The following is a 6,807-nucleotide window of genomic DNA, read 5'->3' as shown; positions in this document are numbered from 1 at the left end:
TCATTTAACCTCTCCCATAGAACATCAGTATCTTCATCTGTACAACAGAGGAAAGAACATCTTCTCAGCCTTCTCGAGAACTGTATTGACAACTGTGGCCAAGAGACTCCAGGTGGCCCACTATGATCCCTACTTCTTGGTGTCCAATCCCCTCCCCTTGATGTGGGCAGGACAAGTGGCTTACTTCTAGTCAATAGAATATGGTGAAAGTTACAGCTCATTCTCTGATTATATTATGTCATGTAAGGCTCCATCTTGCTGGTGGACTCTCTCTAGAAACTCTTTGCCAGACTTATTAAAATCAATGGGTAAGTTGAAAAAGCCCATGTACCAAGAAACAATGGGCAGCCTCTGGGAACTGAGTGCCCAGTAGCTGAGGACGCAGCAAGAAACCAGGGCTCTCAGTCCTACAACCATAGGAAATTAATACTGCCAATAACTTGAGTGATCTTGAAAGCAGATTCTTTTTCAGCTGATCCTCTAGGTGGGAACGCAGCCTAGCTGACCCCTTCATCACACCCTTGTGAGACCCCAAGCAGACAACCCAGCTAAGCAGTGCCCAGACTTCTGAACCACAGAAACTGAGAAAATAAATGTGTGCTGTTTCAAGCTGTTACATGTATTACTGTTACTTTATTATGCAGCAACAGAAAATGAATATAATACTTTCATGAATTAAGGCATGTCACAGCATTAAATAAACTGAGAAGTGCTGAATACATGTTAGGTATTCGCTTCAAAGTACACCAAAAACTTCATGGACGCTCTACATGGTACAAAGTCAAAAAAGTTACTCATATGTTTTGGGGATGGGGGGATCCACAAGTCATTTTTTAACCAAGTCTTCACATAAACTTTTCCCATTTTCCTTAAAATTACAGCATCTACTCTTTTATTCTGCCCTTGAAGTTCTGACGGCTGTGTCACTGATTGCTTTTGGTCTGTGATATACATAACTTCTATATTGCTGTCAATAAAGACAAAATCTGGGGTTTACTACTCCTTCTCAGAGAACTCTGAAAAGCCCAGGATATTTTAACTATGGATCCAATTTAATAGGTGTGCTTCGGCTCACATTCCAGTGGAATTGCCACTTCTATCATTTTTACTATTACCCTACATGTTGCCCTAACTACAGAGAGCATCAATAAGTGCTTGTACTTTGTTTCTAAGTTTTTCTTCTAGAGACTTAAAATGCATGTTGAAGGGATATTGTCCATGTTGATATGCCAAATTTCATCACAATTACGGAGTATAAATGATATGCTCTCAATTTCTGTTACCAGTAATAACACTCCTTGCCTTCTATGGCAAATCTCCTTCCAAGAACCCCTGACCCATGTATAATCAGCTCTGTGGCTCTGGGATAGGACAACATAGAGCTTTTCCCCTAATCATTCCAAATCTGCAGTACAATGATTATGATAATGCCCAACAAGGAGTATCCTCTAAGGGCCAGGCTCTTTGCAAATACTTTATCTAATTCTCAAAATGACCCTGCAAAGTAAGTGTTTTCATTTCCATTTTATAGATCTGGAAACTCTGACTTAGGGAGAATAATTTCCCAACCTGAAGTCATAAATCTGTTAAGTCACTCAACCAAGATTTTAAATCAGGTGTGTTAGACCATAGCCCACCTTCTTCCTCCACCCTACCAACCCTTCTAACACTAAAAATTGAGAAAACATCATAGCACCAATTTAAGAATATTTCCCAATCTTCTCCCATTCATTAACATTTTTTAATGTTCTAGCCCTTTGTAGGTGGTATCTTCTAATCACCAGTTTAGATATACAGTGATGCCAAACTCTGTAAAGGGATCTTCTATTAGTTAGGAGTACACTCGGCTATGAGTGATAATGCAAAATTACATTTGCTTAGGGGCCCCTGGGTAGCTCAGTTGTTAAGTGTCTGCCTTCGGCTCAGGTCATGATCTCAGGGTCCTGGGATCGAGCCCTGCATCGGGCTCCCTGCTCAGCGGGAGGCCTGCTTCTCCCTCTCCTCCTCCCCCTGCTTGTGTTCCCTCTCTCGCTGTGTTTCTCTCTGTCAAATAAATAAATAAATAAAATCTTCAAAAAAAAATTACGTTTACTTAAACAAGATACGAGTTTACTTCTCTTTCAGTAGGCCTTGTATGCATTTGGACATGATTAAATCCAGGACCCAGCCCTCAGGAAATTTACGATCTAAAGGAAAAAATAAATAACTGCTGATAATGTGAAACGGAATGTACACTTTGCTATAGTAAAAATAGGAGTAATGGGCTGGGGAGCACAGAAAAGGTGGTTCTAACTGGTAAAACCAAGAAGATTCCTTTGAGGAAGTGACATTGAATTAAGCTTTGAAGGTGAGAAAAATTTCAGTAGACAACAAAGGAGTTAGGGAGATATGTAAAATGCAAGGGGGAGACAAGGGCATTCCATGCTAAATAAATAACATGAACAAAAACAGAGAATAATAAAAGTGTTAGTCCATTTCCCATTTATAGAGAGGGTATGCATCTGGAAGAGGCTCCTTTTTTTCTTGTCCCCTCAATATCCACCCTTCCTTTCTTTCGTAGTAATAGAATCTTTAGCTAAGGACATGGCCGCTCAAAATAAAGACGACATTCCCAGACTCCCATATAGCTAGTCTGACCACATGACTAAATTCTGATTGATGGGATCTATACAGATAGATGTATCATTAGATAGCAACTGAGAATCATCCTTAAGAAACCGGCCAGCCCTGTCCTTGTCCTCCTCTACTTCCCTTTACTTCCTTCCTACATGTAAGAATGTGATGTTGTGGCAAAAGCTTGAGCAGCCATCTTGGAATTTGAGATGCATTTGGGCATCATGTTGGAGGTTCCAATATCCTATAATTTGCATAGAACCTTCCCATAGGTCCAGACCGGCTTTTCCATTGGGAACAGGGTCAGTGGGGAAAATACTATGCCTGACCCTTGCTTGAGATCTACAATGAGAATGTGTCCTACTGAACAATGTTGAAAAGAGACACAGGCCGCCAAACAGACATCAATTCTAGATTAACACACATTCTTAGCTGTGTTTTTTGAATACATGAAGGGGATGGGTACCTGCTTAAATCCTTGTTTAAATCCTCCTTCTCTCCATATCTACTTCCCTCCCTACACTTTTTCTCTCTTTCAATCTCCAAATTCCCTGAAAATTTCCTTCAAAATCTTCTCCAGTAACTTTAACTTTGTTATTTCTCCTGGTACCCCTCTGAAGACCCCAGGCATGCAGCATTCCACAAAATATTTTATTGTTTTGTAGAATTCAATAAAAGGTGGTATTTTCAATGTTAGTCTTTGATTTTAACCCCTGAATGTGTCTCTGTTTCAGTAAGCAACCAAGAACCTCTAAAGAAACAATAGAAAATATGTGCATCAGACAATATTGCTTGCCTTCTCCAAAGGCATTTCCCTTGTTTCCTTACTAATAACACTTATTTTGTTCAGATTTGAGGAAGCAGTGTGCTCAAGGAAGTTTGGACTCTATCCCAGCACTAGAAGATTAAACATAATTAGCCAAGCCAGCCATGCTGATTCCATTTCCTCTACCAGTGATTGGTGTGAGCGTGGGCATATGACCCACTTCTGGTCCAAAGGGCCTGAGGAGAACCTAATAGGAACTTCTCAGAATGACTTTTCTCCATGATTAAAAAGAAGAAGAAGGGTCACCTGGGTGGCTCAGTCAGTTAAGCGTCCGACTCCTGATTTTGGCTCAGGTCATGATCTCAGGGTCTTGAGATTGAGCCCGCATTGGGCTCCATGCTGGGCATGAAACCTGCTTAAGATTCTCTCCATCTCCCTCTACCCCCTCCCCACTTGCAAGAGCACTCTCTCTCTTAAAAAAAAAAAAAAAAAAGGAGGAGGAGAAGCATAAAGGAAGCACTCTCTTTCCTGTTTGAATTCAGTTATGTGAGGACATGATGCTTGCAGCTATGGCAGTCATTTTGTGACCATGAAATAAAAATCAGAAGAATCACAGAGAAGCTGACCCGGGACCCAGATATCAACTGTGCTGCTGAATTAGCAAACCTCAGAAACTTATTTCCAGATTTGTGCTATGTGAACAATAAACTTTTTTTTTTAGTCTCTATTAAGTATTCCATTTCTTATAGCAAAAAGCACCCTAACTGATAAAATATTCATGAATGACATCTATTTGCTTCCCTTTCACTCAATATTTCAAGGTTATTGAAGTTATTATAAATAAAATTATTGAATATTATTATAAATACAATCTTCATTTTTAGTTAGGTATAATTATAAAACAGACATAATTCATAATCTCTACTGATAGTATTTGATAGATACAATTAGACCTCCTAGACACATGAAGCTAAATCTTTATGGTCATCACAGTCAGGTCATTTTACAATGTCTGAAGGCAGCCTTTACCAGATGGTAAATCTCATTTTCATTTCCTCACCTGACTGGCTGAACCCACTGGCTGCCCAGCCAAAGAGGTTGACAGCCATGCGGTGTGCTCATCGTGTCTACAGCCAAGCTTGGTGCTTGACCTGAGACTGGGGGCCTTAGATGGCCCCAAGCCTCTCAGCAGAATGAAAAGCCAAGTGGTCAAACTGGAAGATCTGCACAGAGACCAAAGATTTCCATAATACCCTTGTTGAAACATTTCAGTGTTTCCCTTGGAAAATTCATGAGAAAGTAACAACGAGTCTGAACTGCTTTCTCCCAGCTGATGCAGGGTTGTTTTGAGTGCCCTAGGACAGCATAGGTTTGTATGCAGCCTTCTTCACAGTCATTTCTCACTATCACTGGATCTGGAATATCATGTACCCAGCTGTGTAATGTACCTGCCCTAATGTGCAACACATTTATTTTAAAATGCCATTTGTAGATTTTCTCAAGCCTACAAAGGACATAATGAGATAATGTGGTGGAAAGCACTCGGTAATCTGTGAAGTACTATAAAAATGTTGCTATTTTTATTACAACTCTAGATTTTTTTTTTATTTTAAAATGTTAAAGTGAGCGATGGCTTTATAAAAACCCTCTCATGGTCCCAGAGAGCTGCTACTAAGACATTGGGACACATACCTAGAGGTAGATCTGTGCTAATGGTTTCTACCATTTTTAAGGCTAAAATTCTGTCCAAGAGACAGAAATAGTTCAGGAATCCCACCTTTTCCTCTGTCTCTTAAAACAGATAAATATGTAGTGAGCACTTCCAACCCTGAACAGTTAAAACAGGTGTGGAAATGCCTTAAGGAAACCTAGCTCAAAATTGGAGTAGGGTTGCCGTGAAAGCGGGCTCTCACACACGGACGACTGGTTGCAGCTTGCAAAGTCCCTGAGAAGAAGGAAGATTTCCTCCCCGCGGGGCCACAGCAAGCTGCCATCACCTGCAGCCAAGGAGAAGCCGCCACTACTTCCGGCTCTCATTTTCCTCCTGTCACCGGTGAGACCCCCTGAACTTGGAAGGGTCCTTAGGAGCCTCTGTCTAACGATCAATTTTATCTCGAAGAGACAAACTCATGAATTGCTGGAACAGAAAAAGAAAGATCTAGAGTACGGCCTGCACAGATAAATCATAAAATGCCATAAAGTGTCAACAGTTACCTCAGCTTCCTTGTAATGTTTCATTAGTATGACATTAATGTACATATAGGCATATTTTCTGAGCCTGCATGCACAACTTTCTGCATGCCCATTCAGAGGCCTCCCCCTCTCAATATTCATCCCAAACCCTAATAAAGGCAGCCTGCTTACCTCTGTTGGGGAAGTCACTATTGCCCAAGACCTCATTTGTACCAATAAAGATCACTCTGTGAGGTCATTCCACCTGATATAGTCTCTGTCTGGAACTCACCAAGGAGTGGGCCCACTCTGGTCCGGTAACACTCCAATGGACTTTTGTTCAAAACAAGCCTCCCCAACTTACTCCTGTCCTCCATGAAAAGACACTCTCCTCTTTTGTTCTCCAGACTTGCCTGGAGCTCATAGTCTTTGCTTGTCCCAAATTGCAATTCCTCTGCTATTCCTGAAAAAACTGGAATTTGCTGACTGAATTGCTTATCTTTTTCTTTTAAGAGGTTGACACGGGATAAACCCAAAATCATCTGTAAAGTGAATGCAACACCTATTCCCCATGTTCTCACTATTCCCTGTGTTAAGCATAGTATCCAACCCAGCAGGTGTTCCAGAAATATGTGTTGAACTGAGCTGAATTCAGGAAAGACTGTGGAACTCTTTTTTGTTATTTAGATTCAGTTAATTAACATATAGTGTATTATTAGTTTCAGAGGTAGAGGTCAGTGATTCATCAGTCTTATATAACACCCAGTGCTCATCACATCACATGCCCTCCTGAATGTTGATCACCCGGTTACCCCATCCCCTCACCCACCTCCCTCCAGCAACCCTCGGTTTGTTTCCTAAAGTTAAGAGTCTCTCACGGTTTGTCTCCCTCTCTGATTTCATCTTGTTTTATTTTTCCCTCCCTTCCCCTATGCTGCTCTGTTTTGTTTCTTAAATTTGTGGAACTCTTTCTATTCAAAGTGTGGTCCATAGACGAGCTATGGTGGCACCAGAGGGAGCCATACAGAATCTTGGGGCGCCTGGGTGGCTCAGTCGGTTAAGCGTCTGCCTTGGGCTCAGGTCATGATCTCAGGGTCCTGGGATCAAGCCTCACATCGGGCTCCCTCCTCGGCGGAGAGTCTGCTTCTCCCTCTGCCTCTCCCCCGACTCGTTCTCTCAATCTCTCGCTCTCGCTCTCAAATAAATAAATAAAATCTTTAAAAAAAAAAGAGTCTCTTATTAAAAAAAAAAAAAAA

Source organism: Leptonychotes weddellii, chromosome 2 (assembly GCF_054177405.1).
Source record: "Leptonychotes weddellii isolate Sample4059 chromosome 2, ASM5417740v2, whole genome shotgun sequence".
Classification (NCBI taxonomy): Eukaryota; Metazoa; Chordata; class Mammalia; order Carnivora; family Phocidae; genus Leptonychotes; species Leptonychotes weddellii.
Note: the sequence above shows the minus strand (reverse complement) of the source record.